Here is a 20,026-nt window from a genome sequence, read left to right on the forward strand (position 1 = left end):
TTTGTGGAGGGCTAGATACACCTTTTGATGTAAGTGAACCTACATCGAATGATCCCACAGTAGACCAAAGCCCAGGATTCCCCCACTGTAAGTTCAGGGCCCCTTCTCTGTATTTTCCGTTGTTTGGTACATATCAGTTACTTTGTTATGTTAAAACATACCTGTTTGTGTTGCTTTCTTCCTGTTCAATAGTAACTCCTTCCTAAGCCCAATGAGGGGAGAGGCCACATGAGTATTGTTCTCTGCTAGCCCCATTGCCTGGCACACAAGAGGTAATCAAAAATCGGTCATTAAAATGATGAATGAAAGAATGATCAATAACCTCTCAAGGCCAGGAACTCTATTTTCTATGATTGTCTGGCAAAGTACCCATCAAAAGGGGATGCTCCATGAACTGCACTAACGAGCTAACCCTGATGCTTGTCTGGTACGTAAGAGACTTTTATCACCATTAAGTTCCATTCTGGGGCTTATCAGTCATCAAGTTAGTTGCAGTACATGATGAGTATTATCTCTCTTAGTGTTTCTGAATATAATTTGAGGAAGGTGCTATTTGTAATGAAGATTCTTGTATTTTTAACAGTTCTGGCCAATGTGATCCTAGCTAATTTTCATGCCCCGGTCAAGCACTTGACACTTGTAACAATGGACTTTTCCTTGCTAGGACTATTCTATGTTCAAGCTTCTATATTTCAGTCACGCTGTTCCCTCTGCCTCATGTGTCTTCCCCCACATTTTTTTCCCTCTCTCTTCAAGCCAAAGAATTCCAACTCATCCTTCAAGACTAAGATCAAATTTTACCTCTTCTACGTAGCTTTTCTCAACCTTATTTTTCCTTTTTCTCTTAACTCTCTCTACCACTTTTAAGGTCTAATGACCTCTTCTATTATACTTTGTTCATGCCTCAGTAAACAAGGTGATATGAAACAGTTGTGCTCATGACACAGTAAAATGTGTCAATATATATTTCTTTCTATATACCTGTCCTCTTCTATCATGTTATCAATGAAAAAGATGAAATGTTTCTGGGTCTATTTGTATCTCCAGGGTCTGGCACAGTACCTGGTTGAGTTCTAAGGGCTCTGCTTATGTTAAATCAATCAAGAGAACTCAGTGTGCCATGTGTGTACGGAAACACCCCATAGCATACTGAAACACATTAGCCTGAGTTATAGCCATGTACCACCAGCCAACCTTGGACAAGTTATATAATCTTTCTGAGTCCTATTTTCCTTTCCTCATTTTAAAAGTTAGATGACAAACTGATAAAAATAATAGAAATTAACTCTTCAAGTTGCCTTGAGAATTTAGTAAGTTAACACTTTTATAGTTACATAGAGCTGTGTATACAATAATCACGCAATCAGTATCAGCTCTTAGGATTACAGTCTTCTTATAGTGAGATGGCAACCCACTCCAGTGTTCTTGCCTGGAGAATCCCAGGGACGGGTGAGCCTGGTGGGCTGCCGTCTATGGGGTCGCACAGAGTCGGACACAACTGAAGCGACTTAGCAGCAGCAGCAGCAGAGTGAGATGGGTCTCCTAGAAGGGCAGTGAAAAGTATTTCAAAAGGATCCCCAACCACTGATTTGGAGCCTTGAGAAAGCACTGTAGTTGGTGAACTGTCTACAATTTTGACTTAAGCTAGCCCAGTGGGAAGTCCTTAATCCTCTTGCTCTTCTGCACACTGTGTTGGTGATTGAATGCTGAGGAACCCTTGTCTCTCTCATCTAGCTCAGGGCCCAGTGTCCTAGGATGTTACTTCAATTTGACCCAGTTATTAAAGCACAGGTGGTGGTTTAGTTGCTACAGTCCATGGGTCTGTGACCCATGGACTGTAGCCCACCAGGCTCCTCTGTCCATGGGATCCTCCAGGCAAGAATACTAGAGTGGGTTGCCATTTCCTTCTCTAGGGGATCTTCTCAACCCGGGGATCAAACCCAGGTCTCCTATTTTGCAGGCAGATCCTTTACCTACTGAGCCACCAGGAAAGCATAGGAGTCCTAGTCATTGAATAAAGCTGGGTAGCAATGAGGGTCCGTGTTCTCTGGGTTTGTTTCATTTGGCAGCTGAAAAATACCTATGTGTGGCTGGGGAGATGGATTTGGTGAGGGAGATAGAAGGAAGGCTCCAGCAGCAGGAAACGTTCTTCTTCCTCACCTGTGTTTCAGTTAGAGGTGAATACTGGAAATAGAAGCTGCCTCCCTGGAGGAGGATAATAGCAGGACTAAAGGTTTCCAGTAAGAGATATCCTACCAGAGAGCTGACAACCTGTTCTGGTGTGAATTTCCCTGCAGATGTCAGAGGTGCACAGGCTTGTCTTGCTTGGGTCACAAGGAAGCACAACATGTCCTGCTCTTCCTGCTGCTGCTGCTGGAGCTTACTCCTGTAGGAGGCCCATCCTCATGACAGCTGGAAAGTGCTAGAAAAAGACAGCCTGCACATTAGGCTGCAAAATTGCCACAGGCTTATTTCTTTAAGAGTACATGACTTTTGGGGTCCTGGGAAGGCCCCTTGTATCTTGCCTACCTCTCCTCTTTGAGGGCAGGGAACATATATATCGGGGGTCACCTTAGGTAGCAGATGTTTCCATGCTAGTGTGTTATTTTCTATCATTGAGGGTGATGCAGGCCTGCTCAGCTGTGTCTGACTCTTGGCGACCCCATGGACAGTAGCCCACAGGGCTTCTCTATCCATGGGTTTCTCCAGGCAAGAATACTGGAGTGGATTGCCATTTCCTCCTCCAGAGGATCTCATCAACCCAGGGATTGAACCCACATCTTCTGAGCCTCTTGCATTGCAGGAAGATTCTATTGCTGCAGGAACAAATTACCACTAATGTAGGGACTTAAAATAACACCCATTTATTATCTCACAGTTTTGTAGGTCAGAAGTCCAGTGGCTCAGCTGATTTCTCAGCTTCTGGTCTCACAAGGCCAAGATCAAGGTGTCGACTGGGCTCCTTTCACTTCTGGAGGCACTAGAGGAGAATCCGTTTCCAGCATCACTCCCGTGGTTGGCAGAATTCAGTAGCTATAGGACTGATGTCCATATTTCTTTGCCTGCTGCCTTCTAGGGGGGCTCTTTAGCACCTAGGCCTCTTTGGGGTCATTGCGAATAGTTGCACATAGTCTCAAAACATGTCAGAACTAGCAACAGTACCCCAAATCCTTCTTTTGTTGTCATACTTCTGCCTTCTCACCTTCTGCCACATTTCTATGACTAACTCTTCTGCCTTCCTCTTCTTTTAAGTGCTCAAGTGATTAGATTGGGCCCCTTGGGTAATCCAGGATAAGCTCCCTATTTTAAGGTCTGTAACCTTAATCACATCCACAAAGTCTCTTTCACTATGTAAAGTAATGTAGTCACTGACTCCCAGCGATTAGAGGCTGAAATTTTTGGGAGGCACTATTCTGCCTACCACAGTCAAGCTCTTTCCTATTTATGTCCCTCAATCCTCATCACAGTCCAATAAAGAAAGCATGATTATACCCATTGTGTATGTGTAGAAACTGAGGCTCAGAGAGATTTATATCACAGGTAAGAGATGGTAGAATTGGAGCTTGAATCTTGCTTCAGAGCTCACACCCCTTCCTCTGCTAGGGAAAAGGAAAAGTGGGAGCAAAGCAATTGTATGATCTGTTACCGTCCCTGTGGTCCCCGCTGTTGTTTTGCTAGTGCCATTTCTCAACTAAGTGAAGTAGTCACCATTGTGTCCAGCAAGTTTTCGGTTCTTCTCCTGGGTCCCAGAGAAGTATATCCACTGGGCATCAACAGAAAACAGGTGGCACACTCAAATGAATGATTTACAAGAGACTGGTTAAAGGACTGTTTACAAGGATGTAGGTGGGGTTAAAAGAAACCAACAAGGAAAGAAGAATGGCTCTTAACCAGCAATAGCTATTGCTCCCAGGTCCCTAGGTCTGGAGGTGCAAGAGGAGGAAGTGATTATGAGAAAGAGAAAGGAGAAACTGAAGGCAGGCTTCTGGGCAAGAGCTGGTGGCCTTTGATAGGGGAACACAGCCACTACCAGCATGGCAGAGAAAAAGATGTCAGAGTAAGTCCTCATTCCCATCCTCTAAATTTCTGCCATGGGCAGTTCTCAGCCAGAATCCACAGGGGGAGAGGTCAGCACAGGCAGTTCTTGAAGTTCCATTTTCTAGGCTCTGCATAGTATGAAAGGGTGGAGAGTTGGTCTGAGAGAGAATATTCAGCACAGCAGGACTATCCCTCTCCATTCCCCTGAAACTGGCTGAGACTGACTTTGCCCAGAGTCTTAGTTTCCTAGGGCTGCCCTAAGAAATTACCATTAATAGGGGACTTAAAACAAGAGAAATATATTCTAGAAGTCTGAAGCCAAGGTGTCAGCAGAGCCACGCTCCCTCTGATGGCTCTAGAGAAGAATCGTCTCTTGCCTCTTCCTAGCTTCTGGTGAAAGTGAAAGTCACTCAGTTGTGTCTGACTCTTCGTGACCCCATGGACTATACAGTCGGTGGGATTCTCCAGGCTGGAATGCTGGAGTGGGTAGCCTTTCCTTTCTCCAGTGGAACTTCCTGACCCAGGAATCGAACCAGGGTCTCTTGCATTGCAGGCAGATTCTGTACCAGCTGAGATACCAGGAAAGCTTCTGGTAGACCCTGCCACTATTGGTGGCAACACTTCACTCTCTGCCTCCATCCTCACGTGGTCTTCCGCTCTGTCTGTGCCCTCTCTTCTTATGAGGACACCAATTGTTAGATTCAGGGCCCAACCTAAATTTAGTATGATGTCATCTCCAGATTCTTAACTGAATACATATGAAAAGGCCTTACTTCCGAATAAGGGCACATTCTGAGGTACCGGGAGGGGACATGAATTGGGAGGGGATACCATGGGATCCCAAAGAGTTGGACAGGACTGAACTAGTGAGCACGCATGCAGGCACTGTTCAACTCGCTAGAGCCAGTAAAGCGTGTCAGATCTGAGCATGGGATTTGCCACTCTCTCTTCCCCTCCCCCAGGGCAGTCAGCAGCCCTCCAGACAGTGGCTGCTCCCTCAGCCTGGGTCCCGGAGTGAAGATGCGGCAGAGTGATGCCCCAGCTGATCTACAAAGGAAGCACAATAAGAATAGAAATAAATGTGTCATCTCTCCAGAAGGGATCACATCTGAAGGGTTTAATGACACCGTCAAGCCCTTCACAGATATTTCCAGCAGCTGATGCGGCTCCCCCATTCCCTACCTTACCTAATAAAGAACACCCTTGAATACTGGCATTACCCAAAAGGACTTTTGCAGGCTCACTGTTCCTGTTAGTCCCAACTCCACTGGCAACATTTTACTGCTTATCCTTCCTCTTTGGGGGCCAAGGTGTAAAAAGAGAAAGGTTTTATTTTATCTATTTATTTTATATTTTATTTATTTATGTTTTATTTATCTTTATTTATTTATCTTATATTTTATTTATTTATGTATTTGGCTGCATTGTGTCTTAGTTATGGCACACAGAATCTTCATTCCAGCTCATGGACTCTCTAGTTGCAGCATGCAGGCTCTGGAGTTCAGGAGTCAGACTTAATTGCTCTGCAGCACATGGGTTCTTAGTTTCCCACCAGGGATTGAAACGACATCCCCTCCATTGCAAGGTGTATCCTTAACTTCTGGGCCACCAGGGAAGTCCCAAGAGAAAGATTTTAAAGACAGCCTTTTGTATCCTTAGAGGAGCAAGTTTTCTAGAAAGAAAAGAAAAAAAAAAAAAAGAATGAAGGCTAGAGCACATGGATGTTCTTTGAAATTAGCTGCAGAGGAACTGTGTACATTTCAGGCTGACAGTCTCACCTCCAGTTTCAGAAGAGTTCCCCACCTGCAGCAGCTAGGAATGTCTGCTGAGGAACCTTTGTTCTCCACCAAAACCAGGACTCCCTCAGTGTGCTCTTCCCAGCCCTACCACAACCATGACACAACATGACTCAAGACTCTCGTGCCTCGTGAAGTTTGCTCATTGATGCTACATGAGTTCTACTTGTATGCCAACCTGCTTTTCTCTAATACTGGCCTAACTGCTATGGGCATGGATCAGAGACTCAAACTATCATCAGATGAGCTTTAAAAGTGAAGTGGATAAACTAGGATCAGCCTGCCAGACAAGACAGATGTATATATTTGGGATCATGAGATAGGTTGGCTAATTCCATGTGCTTTCACTCTCACTTATCCGTGTGTCTTGAATGGCAGCCTGGACTTGAAGGCACCACATGCCCCCTGCTGCTGCGGCTGAAATTTCTATTGCTTTCCCCCAATCACAGGTTCCGTGAACCCCAATAGCAGGAGAAAAAGTAAAAGTTATCAAAACACTGTGCTTAGAAGGACAGTTCTCCAAGCTTGGTATCTGGATCAGCAGCTGCCGCAACACTTGGGAACTGGTTGAAATGCAAATTCTTGGACCTTACCCCAGAAACTCTGGTGTGAGGCCTAGGAATCTGTGTTTTGGGGAGTCTTCAAGGAGGTGCTGGTGCATGTGAGAATCAGAGCCACCAGCTTAGGGCTTGATCTCAGAAGTCGGGTGGCCTGCCTAGGAGGTCATCCGTCTTGGTAAAAACATCATCAGCTCCTCTGTCCCCTTTGATTTGGTGGGAAGTCCCACATGTAGTACAGTGGAGAATCCCCTGCACTAATGCAGGTAGCCAACAGCAAATGCAAAATGCCCCAGGTTATCTCTCGGCCACCGGGCATTAGGTCACAAGTGTAGCTGGGCTGAGGTGGTGCCCTGGAGACAGAAGCACCGCAGCCACAAGAGAAGTGTCTCTCACCTTAGGAGCAGGCTTTCTCTGATATCTCATGGTGAAGGAGCTCATACTCTGCCCCTTTCTGAAAGAAACAGATGTATACTTCCAAGTAGCTTGAGGATCTCTTTAGTGCTAGATTGAGTGAATTTAGAAACTGGTTTTGTTGTAGTTTACCAATGGCCTTTCCTGTGTGTCCATCAGGGTACTTAGGACCTGAAATCTGTGCTAATCTCTTCTGAGTTTCCACATACAAGATGCCGTTTTGATAAAAATGCAGAAAATTTCCATATGGTTACATAATTGTGCTTCTTTGCCTAGAAAATGAAGTGAATAAAACCGGGGGATTCCCTGGAGGAAGGACACATCAGTACCCTTTACATCAGATGACAAATTCAGAGGTACCACAGGGCAGCATGTAAAGTAGAAGAGAAAAAAAATCATACTCTATCGTAATTCAAAAGAAAATGAGGTGTTCATGTTCAACAGCTACACTGGCTAGACCACCTGGAGCAGGTTCTGGAAACTAAGGTACAGGGCGCGCCTTAACCCTCTCTATCACTAAGGGGTAAGTGACATTTTTGTCCAGGGGATATGCCTCTGGAGGCAAGAGAAGGGCTCTGGACAGATGAATCAGTTAGATTTGCTAATGTGTATGTTCCCTGGTGGCTCAGACGGTAAAGCGTCTGTCTACAATGTGGGAGACCTGGGTTCAATCCCTGGGTCGGGAAGATCCCCTGGAGAAGGAAATGGCAATCCACTCCAGTACTATTCCCTGGAAAATCCCATGGACAGAGGAGCTTGGTAGGCTACAGTCCATGGGGTCACAACGAGTCGGACACAACTGAGTGACTTCACTTTCGCTTTCGTGTTCCCCTCCAGTTGTTTGATGGTTCTTTTAATTTTGTTGGCAGTACTGGAATGCCAGAGAAACTCCGCTGATTTCCTGGCACAGCACAAAATCTTGTGAACTAGGAATTCCATTTTTTGTGACTTTTTGGTGAGAAGATTGTGTTTCTCATGCTCTTCCTCCTTCCACTCTTAGAACCCTCACTCTGTTTTGGAGCATGGGAGATTCAGCCCCAGAAGGCCAACTGAACATGCTTGTGGTTTGTGCTCTAAAAGTCATCTCGCCTTTCCCCGTCTCCCCTCTTTGGGGAGTTGAGTCTATGCTTATCCAGCTTCTTTTCCCTTCCCAAGAAGTGGCTTTGTGCCAGTGGAACTGTAAGCTAGATGAAAAGCTATCAAAGCACGAAGGAGAGGAATCAATAGTAATATGTGTAAGTGTGGGTATATATCACAAATGACAGGCTCGTTTCCATGCAAGTTAAGATATTCTCAGTGCATCTAATTGATGCCCTGCCTATCTGTGTGTCACTCTGATGGGGATATACACAGCTGGATTCACCCTGTAGAGGTAAGTGGACAGCTGCCCATGGGCTGGGATTTGATTTTGCTCTAGAGTCCTCTCTGTGACGACCCCAGATGGCCCAGACCTTTTGCTTGCTGGGAATTCCCACATCACTGGCGTCTTTGGATTCAGGCACTGAAAGCTGTTTAAATGCAAATTATTTTCTAGGTGGTAGAAACATTATTATTCATTAATATCTGGGCTTTAATGAGTTTATCAGCTTAGAAAAGAATAGGCCAGAGTCTTTTGGTAATAGAAGCCAGAGAGATATGTTTTAATAACAATAGGTGGGAAAGGTGGAAAAGACTATAGTGAAAGTGAAAGCCTCTCAGTCATGTCCAACTCGGTGACCCCATGGACTATAGCCCGCCAGGCTCCTCTGTCCATGGGATTTTCCAGGTAAGAATACTGGAGTGGGTTGCCATTCACTTCTCTAGGGGATCTTCCCAACCCAGGGATCAGACTCTGGTTTCCTGAATTGCAGGCAGATTCTTTACTATCTGAGCCACCAGGGAAGACAGAGTGAGAATGAAAATATTACAGGAACTATAGCCATAGGCTCAAGGAATAGCATGAGGACATTATTTACATGGTAAGAAACAAGATGGAAAAAAGGAGCATGGGAAATAAGGTGGCCTCCCAAGTCCACGGGTCATTTCAGCCATCTACTCCTAGAGATTCTTTCCCAGGCAGGTGTGTTTGTAGAAACAATGCTGAGACACTGGTACATTTCACATTTGCTGTAGCATCACTATTTCCAGGGATTTATTTAGCTATTCACAAATATTTATTGAATATCTAGTACACGCCTAGCCACTGTGAGTGTATGAGAACAGCAGATGGGACGGAACTGAGACCTTAAAGAGCTTGCATTTTAGTGAGAAGGGGTATGGGGTATGGGGAGAGACAACAGACACAATGCATAAGGGAAGCATGGTAGGTTAAATGCTGACAGGAGCTCTGGAGAAGAAGAAAGCAGTGAGGGGCTGGGGAGGAATCACCATTTTAAATAAGATGGTCAGAGACGGCTCACTGGAGGTGACACTTGAGTGAGGAGTAAGGAAACCCCACAGGTGTCCATGAGGAGATCATTTCCAGCAGAGGGGAGAGTAAAAAAATGCAAAATCCTGCATCAGGAATCTGTCTGGCTTATTTGAGGAAGGGCGGGGGGTAGGGGTGGAGAAGGCAATGGCACCCCACTCCAGTACTCTTGCCTGGAAAATCCCATGGATGGAGGAGCCTGGTAGGCTGCAGTCCATGGGGTCGCTGAGGGTCAGACACGACTGAGCGACTTCACTTTCACTTTTCACTCTTCACTTTCATGCATTGGAGAAGGAAATGGCAACCCACTCCAGTGTTCTTGCCTAGAGAATCCCAGGGACGGGGGAGCCTGGTGGGCTGCCGTCTCTGGGGTCGCACAGAGTCGGACACGACTGAAGCGACTTAGCAGCAGCAGCAGCAGATCCTTGTGCTGTTGCAATAATGCACAGGAGAGATGAAGGTGGATTGGACCAGGTTGAAGCAGTGAAGTTAGATCAGATATTGGCTACATTCTGAAGCTAGTACCCTCAGGACTTGCTGTCAGACCAGATGTGGGGTGTGAGAGAAACCAAGGAAAGTGACGAGAGAAACCAAAGATGACTCTGAGGCATTTTGCTTGAGCAACTGGATAAACAGAGTCACCACTACTGAAATAAGGGGAGTAAACCCAGCGGGAGGTTTGGTGTAGGACTGAGAGGAGGGTATCAGGAGTCAGTCTGGGAAGTGAAAATGCAAGATGCCTTTAGGATAAAGAAATTGGGCCTTCAGTTCCCTCTAACTCTCCGTCCAGTCCTCATATTCTATGATTCCACAACTGTGATAGAACAAACAGCTACCCTAGTGGCTTCTATGGTAATTGTGTTCTTCAGAGAGACCTTCCGCTCTGCATTACGCCACTTTCCCAAATGCAATTGGTGATTATGCTAGCTAGAGATCAGTTGCTGGAAGGCAGGCACACTGAAAGGGAGCAACTGCCAGCTGAAACTAGCAGGAGCACTTGGAAGAGTAACATGAATGGTGTGCGTGCTGAGGAGGCTTTGAGAGCTGGAGGCAGATTCCTGTGTATCTTAGTTTCCTGGAGGTTACTCATAATGGAGGGTTGTCAGCCGACCAGGCTAAGAATGTTCAATTTGTTTTCAGAGAAAAAGCAAAACATCTTCTTCGACTTCACCTCGGCTCTGCTCTCAGAATGGGCACACTTCAGACCCACTCACCCTCTGCATAGACACCCGGGAGCCGGGCGCTGATCCCGACGGCCCCTGGGGACCCTCAGGACACAGACGTGGTCTTTGCCACTAGCTTCTGCAGGCAATTTCCTCCCTCTTTTCTCTTCTCCCTGGGAGATGTATCCTCTGTCTGCCCAAATTCTTTCCACCCAAGAAGTGGCTCGGTGCCAGTGGGATTGTTTGCTGTGTGGGGAGCTGGCAAACCACTTTGAGAGTGAGCTGATAGTAATATATTTAAAATATGAGCATTTATCAGAGCAGCAGATGGAGGCAGCAGAGTGGAGCTCCCAGAACGGAGGGCAGGGAGTATTTCATTCAAGTGTAAAGCTCGCACCATCTAGACTCAGCTGGCACCAGCTTCTGAAACCAATGAACAGGAGGAAAACAAAAAAGGCCACCTTTGTGCTGGGTTCCAGAGGTCACAGCGTTCCCTGACCGGGTGTCCTCAGTGCCTCAAAGGCTGCATTCACTACAGAACGGGAAGGAAAACCCTTCTCGGTTGTTTTCCTTAATACGTTTTATTTCCTTAAAGCTTAGTAATTTTAATAGAAATTCCAAGCCTTGGAGCAAATGGAAATAGAGACCAAATTAATGCATTTATGTATGCATGCATTAATTCATTCCACAAGCACTTACTACATGCCTGGACATGCCTGGAGCTGTGGCATATGCTGGGACAGTGAACCAGGCAGATGTATGCCTTGTTGTAACTCCTAAATATTACAGATGTCAGAAGTATTTTCATTTTAATTTTTTACCACTATCTCCACAACCCACCCTAAATGTAAAAATATATTTAAGACCTATTCTATACACTATTTGAACTATATAACGGAGTGTATTTTTTAGTGGTAAATTTCCTGAGGGTCCAAGTGTTATGCTCAATACATTAGTGTGAAAAAAAAAACCATGATATTAATTTCAAATTGTCTTTTTGAGAAGCGTGTTATTTTTATCGTGTCAGGATAAAGTAGATATATTATGTAACACTTCGTTGTTATGGATGACTCTATCTCTAATCTTCAATCTACATGCTCTTAGAGCTCTAGTGTTCTTTTCATTTTTGCTTTTTGTTTTTAAAGTCATTTATTCAGCAATGTTTTTGAACATTTATTCAGTTTCCGATTGTGTGATTCCCTGAGCTAGTATGAAGGTGATTGATAGGCATTCCTGCCCTATACACATGCCCTCCCACACTACAGGAGGTTGGGCCAGCACTACCATCAAGAGAGCTAAGGGCTGTGGAAGGAAAGAGCCAGGAAGTACCAGGGCTGGAGAAGGAGACTGTGGTGAGAATGATCAAGGCTTGAAGGAAGCTCTAGAGTTGGTCAAGTCGACTAAAAGTTCTCAGCAGAACAGATATTGCTCCCTCCAAGAGTTTGAGAACCTCAGAGGGTGTTGCCATTGGTCACTGATAGGAGGCATTTAGTGGATGAAGGCCAGAAATGCTAGAGGTTCTGCTATGCATGATTTGATCCTACTCACAAAGTCTCATCCTGCATCCAACAGGACATTTGAGTGTCCCACCAGACATTTGTCTGGGTGAAAATTTGTTTACAATTGTCTGAGCCTAATATCCAACTCATGTCACATGTAAACACAAAGTATGCTTTACCCAGTTTTAATAAAAAGTGCATTTCCAGGAATACAACTCCCTTATGAGTCAAAGAAAGACTGTGTTCTGTTCTTTTTGGAATTTTGCCAAAAGTCATTCACCAGCCTGAAAAATCATACCACTGACTGTCTCATTGCTCTTGGCATTTGTGTCTCTGAAACAATACACGTGAATCGGTTCATTTGTACCCATCAGTCCCCTGTGGTTCTAGGCAAACATTTGTTATGTCTTTGAATGTAGGTGTGCCCAAGCATATACGTGCAGAAACATCCATTTTATTCCATACTACTTGCATTTTTTCCTATTACAGTTAAAGTATTATTTTGGATTTTTAAAAACTATGAGTGTAGAGACATTATCTACAGCATTTGTTGCAAGATAGTAAAAAGCAGAATACCTTTTAAAGATATATAAAATGGGGGCATTTCATCTCTAGGGTGAGAACCAGTGACTTGGGCAAAGTAGGTGGAAAAAGCATTCTAGGCAATACTCTACAATTTTAATGTGAATAGAATCACCTGCAGATTTTGTTAACACATGGATTCTGATTCAGTAATAAGCTCTTGGATGGTGTTGATGCTGCTGGTCCATGGTCCATACTTTGAGTGGCAAAGTATAGAAAATCGTAGGTGCAAAGGTATGAAGTCTTGGAAGAGTTTTTCTGGGAAACAATCAGGAACTTGGTATAATCAGAGCACAAAATGTGGAGGGTTGTGAGGTGGGAAATAAAGAGGGAGGCAGGGTCAGAGCAGGTGGGACCATGGCCACGCTGTCTTGACCTCACTTTGTAGACAGTAGAGTGCCCTGAAAGGGCTTTAAGCAGAGCTGTGTAAGGTTACGTCTCTGCCACCATGGGTGACGGCTCTGTCGGATGTAGGAAGTCATGAGAAAGGCTTTCACAAATAAGTCCCATGAGAACATAACAAAAATAAGGACCTGAACTGAGGAAGCCAAAGCAGAAGTGGAACGAAGAAGACAGGTTTGATGATTTGAAGTTAGATTTACTGGGACTTGACGACTGATTGAACACGGGGAGTAAAAGACAGGAAGGATCAAGAATGACTTCCATGCTGCTGGCATGAGCTCTGGGTGTATAATGATGCTATTATTGACTAGCATTGGGAGCAGAGAAGGATATACAGGTTTGAGGGCAATGTTTAGGGAAACTGACTTTCAGATAAATGAATTCCAAGTGTCTTCCCAATCAAAAACCAGAAAGATGTCCAGTTGAACTTTGATGTGAGGACTTTTATTGAGTATATCATGGAGGAAAAGAACTCTGTACACTGTTGAAAGAAATGTGAATTTTCATAACCACTATGGAAATTAGTTTGAAGGTTCCTCAAAAAGTAGAAAAAAAAATACTATATGATCCAGCAATCCCACATCTGAATATATTCTCAAAGGAATTAAGATCAGGATCTCATAGAGATATCTGCACTCCCATGCTCATTGCAGTGTTATTTACAATAGCCAAGGGATGGGTGCAATGCAAATACAATGTAAATGTCCATCAACAGATGAATAGGTAAAGGAAATATGGTATGTACCTACAATGGAGCATTTTTCAGCCTCAAAAAAGAAGAGAATCCTGCCATTTGTGACAATATGGATGAACCAGGAAGATATTATGCTAAGTGAAATAAGCCAGACACAGTAGGACAACGCATACCATTTATATGAGGAATCTAAAATAGTCAAACTCACAGAGCAGAGAGTAGAATGGTGGTTGCTGGGGCTAAGGGGAGGCAGAAATGAGGAAGTTATTTGTCTAAGGGTACAAAGAGAGTCCCTTGGACTGTAAGGAGATCCAACCAGTCAATCTAAAGGAAATCAACCTTGAATTTTCATTGGAAGGACTGATGCTAAAGCTGAAGCTCCAATGCTTTGGCCACCTGATGTGAAGAACTGACTCATCAGAAAAGACCCTGATGCTGGAAAAGATTGAAGGCAGGAGGAGAAGGGGAAGACAGAGGATGAGATGGTTGGATGGCATCATCAACTCAATGGACATGAGTTTGAGAAAGCTCCAGGAATTGGTGATGGACCAGGAAGCCTGGTGTGTCCATGGGGTTGCAAAGAGTTGGACAAGACTGAGCGACTGAGCTGAACTGAACTGACAAAGTTTCAGTTATACAAGGTAAATAAGTCCTAGAGATCTACTACTACAAGCAAAGTGCTTATAGTTTGTGATACTATATTATATACTTAAAAGTTTTCTAAGATGGTAGCTGTTATATGCTATTACAAAAAAATTAAAAATAGTGAGAAGGCAGTAGAAAACTTTTAGAGATGATAAATATATTGATATTTATGGCATAGATTTTGGTGATGGTTTCATGGATATATACATATCTCCAACTCATAAAGTGATGTACACAAACTACATAGAGCTCTTTGTATGTCAATCATACTTCAATCAAATGGTCTTTAAAGAAGCATATTGTATTTCACTCTAATAGGCATCACTTTTGTAGGAGTTCATCTGTCACACAGGGAGTGGAGGAGGAACATGTGCAGTTCCTACAAGCTCCGTGGTTGTCCAGGCCAGCTGTGACAATGAAAATAAAAGGGGCAGTACAACATATTTATTTTATTATGAAAGTGGATGAAGTATTGCGATCATACGGGAGGTGTCAGAGATTCCTCACGATCCCATGGACTGTAGCCTTCCAGGCTCCTCTGTCCATAGAAGAATTCTCCAGGCAAGAATAGTGGAGTGGGTTGCCATTTCCTTCTCCAGTGGATCTTTCTGAGCCATGGATTGAACCCGATCTCCTGCATTTCAGGCAGATTCTTTACCGTTTGTACCACCAGGGAAGCCTGTAGAAGACATAGGTAGAATTATAATTCCTGCTTCCCAGGGTCAACCTCTGTTTGTCTTTCTGTTTGTGTCTTTGTCTGTCAACATACACACACACATACAAACACACACACACACACCAGAGTGCTGTCTTTGTGTTGTTGCCAGTTTACAGACATTGGCATGGCAGTGAGGTTGAGGTGGTCCCTGTGAGGTCATGGGCCTGGCGTTCCCTTTTTTGTGTTCAGTTGTATCAATCTCCACAAACACCAAGAACAACTGGTCTACTTTGAGAGCTTGGAACCAGTCCTTGCCAAATTGCTTTATCTTATTTGATTTTATATGAAAAAATTTCATTAATGAGAAAATTGAAGCTTGTAGAGAGAGATCAGGTCATATGCCTATGGTAACATAGAGAAAAGGAATGACAATCTAGCCCAGATCTCATTTCCTTTCTTACTCACTCTGTAATTCACTTCCTCTAACCTCTCCCAGTTCAGTTCCATTCAGTCACTCAATCATGTCCAACTCTTTGCGACCCCGTGAACTGCAGCACGCCAGGCCTCCCTGTCCATCACCAACTCCCGGAGTTCACTCAAACTCATGTCCATCGAGTCGGTGATGCCATCCAGCCATCTCATCCTCTGTTGTCCCCTTCTCCTCCTGCCCCCAATCCCTCCCAGCACCAGGGTCTTTTCCAATGAGTCAACTGTTCACATGAGGTGGCCAAAGTATTGGAGTTTCAGCTTCAGCATCATTCCTTCCAATGAACACCCAGGACTGATCTCCTTTAGGATGGACTGGTTGGATCCCCTTGCAGTCCAAGGGACTCTCAAGAGTCTTCTCCAACACCACAGTTCAAAAGCATCAATTCTTCAGTGTTCACCTTTCTTCACAGCCCAACTCTCACATCAATACATGACCACTGGAGTCACACTTAAATAATGGCTGCTCCTTAACACCCCATGCTGCTTCACACATCTGTGTACACTGCATACTTCTGCTTGGACTCCTCTTCTCTGATATTCAGCTGTCAAAGTCCTGCCTAGTCAAAATTACGTCAGAATTCTACCCAGGGACCCTTGTATCTGTGGACACTCTCCTGAGCCTCCTGTCTCGATGCCTGTACACATTCTCCTCTAGGATGTACCAGGCTTCATTGCAATGACGTGTTTCCACACCCCTCCCTCTTTCCAGGTTGTGGGCTCCTGCAGGCAGGGCCAGTCTTAGTGTTATTGTGTCAGGTAGATATAACTATCCAGTAAGGGGTTCTGAACTAAACTGTTGAGTACAATCATTGGTCAGATCTCAGTAAATGTTACTGGACATAATAGTGCCTGGGAAGAACACATCAGTTTCTAGAGAATGTAAACACTGCTGCTGCTGCTGCTAAGTCACTTCAGTCGTGTCCAACTCTGTGCAACCCCATAGACGACAGCCCATCAGGCTCCCCCGTCCCTGGGATTCTCCAGGCAAGAACACTGGAGTGGGTTGCCATTTCCTTCTCCAATGCGTGAAAGTGAAAAGTGAAAGTGAAGTCACTCAGTTGTGTCCGACTCTTTGTGACCCCATGGACTGCAGCCCACCAGGCTCCTCTGTTCATGGGATTTTCCAGGCAAGAGTACTGGAGTGGGATGCTGTTGCCTTCTCCAATGTAAACACTAGAAATGGGGAAAAAAAAATGGCTTGGAAAATCATAATCTTTGAACATATTATTTATGTATCAAACTTTTAATGAATGTCTTCTTCTCCTGTAATCCTTCACCATTAATATTAGTCTTACTTATTAAGTTTAGTTTATTGGGAGTCAATATTTAATTTAAAATTTTAATTCTTATAAGGGTTTTAATAAATAACATGTAATAACTGTCAATGATATTTTACCAAATAAAGCACATAATTTTTAACATAATTAATTTTTAATAAAATGTAATAGAAAAAGTACTCTATATGCAACTCTACACCTTGAACAAGTTTTAGGTCTAATCTTATCCTTGTCTCTTTGTATTGCTCATTCTACAGCTTTCTCTCTCTTTCTTCCCCCTATTATTTCTTCAGTAAGGTTCATGTGAAAGAAGATGGACTTTTTCAGGCCTAGCGGGAGCAATAAAGCAGGGGAAAACAACAATGACTAAAGAAAAAAACCAAAATATAGTAATTTTAATATATAGGAAGGTATAAAAATTTCTACAAATAAACATTTTTATATTTAAACATTAAATTCCATTTCTCTGTAGCCTGTGGTTAATTTTATTATAAATTAACATGTATTTAAAATATCTACAATGCTGTCTTCCTGGCTTTTGTGATTCAGAAGAGGTTCTCATGCTTTGGGGCATACACACACACACACACCCACACACACACCCACACACCCACACACACACTTTCATATTAATATCTCTTAAAACATTTAATTAACAGAAACACACTACTGTATATAAAATATCAATAGATAACCAACAAGGACCTACTTTATAACACAGGGAACTAGATTCATTATCTTCTAATAACCTATAATAGAAAAGAATCTGAAAAAGAATATGCGTGTGTGTGTGTGTGTGTGTGTGTGTGTGTGTGTGTGTGTAGCTTCCATGATGGCTCAGTGGGTAAAGATTCCACCTGCAATGCAGGAGACACAGGAGACGCGGGTTTGATCCCTGGGTCAGGAGGATCCCCTGAAGGAGGAAATGGCAACCTACTCGAGTATGCTTGCCTGGAAAATTCCATGGACAGAAAAGCCTGGCAGTCTACAGTCTACAGGGTTGCAAAGAGCTGGACATGACTGAGCACGTGGCATAAATATATACATATATATAGTTATATATATAGTACATATATAACTGAATCATTTTGTTGTGTACCTGAACCACTGTAAATCAACTATTACTTCAATTAAATAAGTAAATAAAGCAAAAATCAAACCAAACCAAATCCAGTTGCAAACTAATGTCCTTAGCAACAAAGCTCAAATAGTAAATTGCAAACTTTCACTGTCAATTAAAAAAAAAAAACTCCCTAAAAGCATGTATTAGAATCTTCAGGGACCAGTCACTCAGATAACCTCAGGTAACGTTAGTGTATCATGCAACCATGTTTCTCCAACTGAGGTTGCCATACCTCCAAGGATTACAAGAGTTACTGGCCAGGAGTTATGGGAAGCAACTGAAAAAATATGTGGCATCTCTCCCTAAGATATTAATTTAAATTAATGGGTTGAACATCATATTTATGTAAAAATCAGTACAGTTCTATTCAGGAGGAAAATGCAAATTTCTCATGAAATTTTAAAGATAAAGATAACAAGAGACCCCAAAGAAACGCTGAACTTGTCATCAGCTGCACAGACTCCATCCCAGGCTGCTAGTAGTATACAGGTTCTTCTTTTCTTTGGTTAAGTGGAAAGGTCAGAGAAGTATTGCTGAGGATTCACACACAAATAAGGACAAACTCAAGAGCTTCACAACAGTTTTGTTGGAGATTGGAATATTGTTCAAAACACAGAGTGAGCCTGGAAAAAGCCCAGGATGGCTCTAGCAAATGAATTATCTTGACATCACCTCAGCAGTAGAATCTTTCATCCTCTGCCCATAACATAACACTGAAGGACTACTTCAACAGTCCTTACTCCCACCAGCCAGCCACCCTCTCCACTCTCTTGTATATCTTTTGGTTTCTTCTTTCCTTTATACATCTGTTGGTTTCTCTAATAATTTCAGTATATCCAGTGGTCTTTCATATCCTTTATAGTCCATTTCACTTCATGGGAAATGGATATGGAAACAGTGGAAACAGTGCCAGACTTTATTTTGGGGGGCTCCAAAATCACGGCAGATGGTGATTGCAGCCATGAAATTAAAAGACGTTACTCCTTGGAAGGAAAGTTATGACCAACCTAGATAGCATATTGAAAAGCAGAGACATTACTTTGCCAACAAAGGTCTGTCTAGTCAAGGCTATGGTTTTTCCTGTGGTCATGTATGGATGTGAAAGTTGGACTATGAAGAAAGGTGAGCATCAAAGAATTGATGCTTTTGAACTGTGGTGTTGGAGAAGACTCTTGAGAGTCCCTTGGACTGCAAGGAGATCCAACCAGTCCATCCTAAAGGAGATCAGTCCTGGGTGTTCATTGGAAGGACTGATGCTGAAGCTGAAACTCCAATACTTTGGCCACCTCATGCGAAGAGTTGACTCATTGGAAAAGACTCTGATGCTGGGAGGGATTGGGGGCAGGAGGAGAAGGGGACGACCGAGGATGAGATGGCTGGATGGCATCACTGACTCGATGGACGTGAATCTGAGTGAACTCTGGGAGTTGGTGATAGACAGAGAGGCCTGGTGTGCTGTGATTCATGGGGTCGCCAAGAGTCAGACACGACTGAGCGACTGAATTGAACTGAACTGATAGTCCATTTTCTTCCAGGGTATCTTTTCTTGTGTTCCATCTTCCAAATGCTCAAACCAATATGTGTACTACATGAGAAACTCTTTGAAGAGGGAACATAATTCCTTCAATTAATTACTATCATATTAACCCTATTTTAATACAGATTTTGTGCCAAGTTGCCCTATAGAGCACCAGCCAGCTTACATGTCAAGTTCAGCTCCCACTTCTGGGGAGGCTGTCTGTTGTTGTGTCAGGGGAGTAACAGTTTATGGATTAAAAGCATGTCAGTTGACCAGGGTCAGGTTTCCTCTGCAGGAGACCATGGAAGTATGTTGTGGGCATTCTGACTCTTGCCTTTTCCAAAACAGGTTCCATAAAAGATATCAGAAATGGATGCCTTTGGAAGGATTAGCAGCTGATAAAACAAGATAAAGGTCTGAAGCCTGTTCATTGACACATTCTGGATAAACTTATACAGAAATTTAAAAAAACAGAAACATTGTTTGAAGAGACCACCTAGGTAATGCAGGTATTCCTTCTTATTTATCAAAAAAAATTTTTTTTGTATTTTAGTTATAGAGGGTTGAGTTAACCATACTCCTTAGTTCCCAGCCCACCAGCACTATTGGTCTGAGCAAGACCTCCCTTGGTTGATTTATTGGTTAATTGGAATCCTCTCCACAATGTCTGTGACAGATGCTTTAACCTACTTTGGAAACTCACTATCTGTAAAGGGAACAGCTAATACCGTATATAGAGCCCTCCAACTCTTAGATAATTCTT

Source organism: Budorcas taxicolor, chromosome 1 (genome assembly GCF_023091745.1).
Source record: "Budorcas taxicolor isolate Tak-1 chromosome 1, Takin1.1, whole genome shotgun sequence".
NCBI lineage: Eukaryota > Metazoa > Chordata > Mammalia > Artiodactyla > Bovidae > Budorcas > Budorcas taxicolor.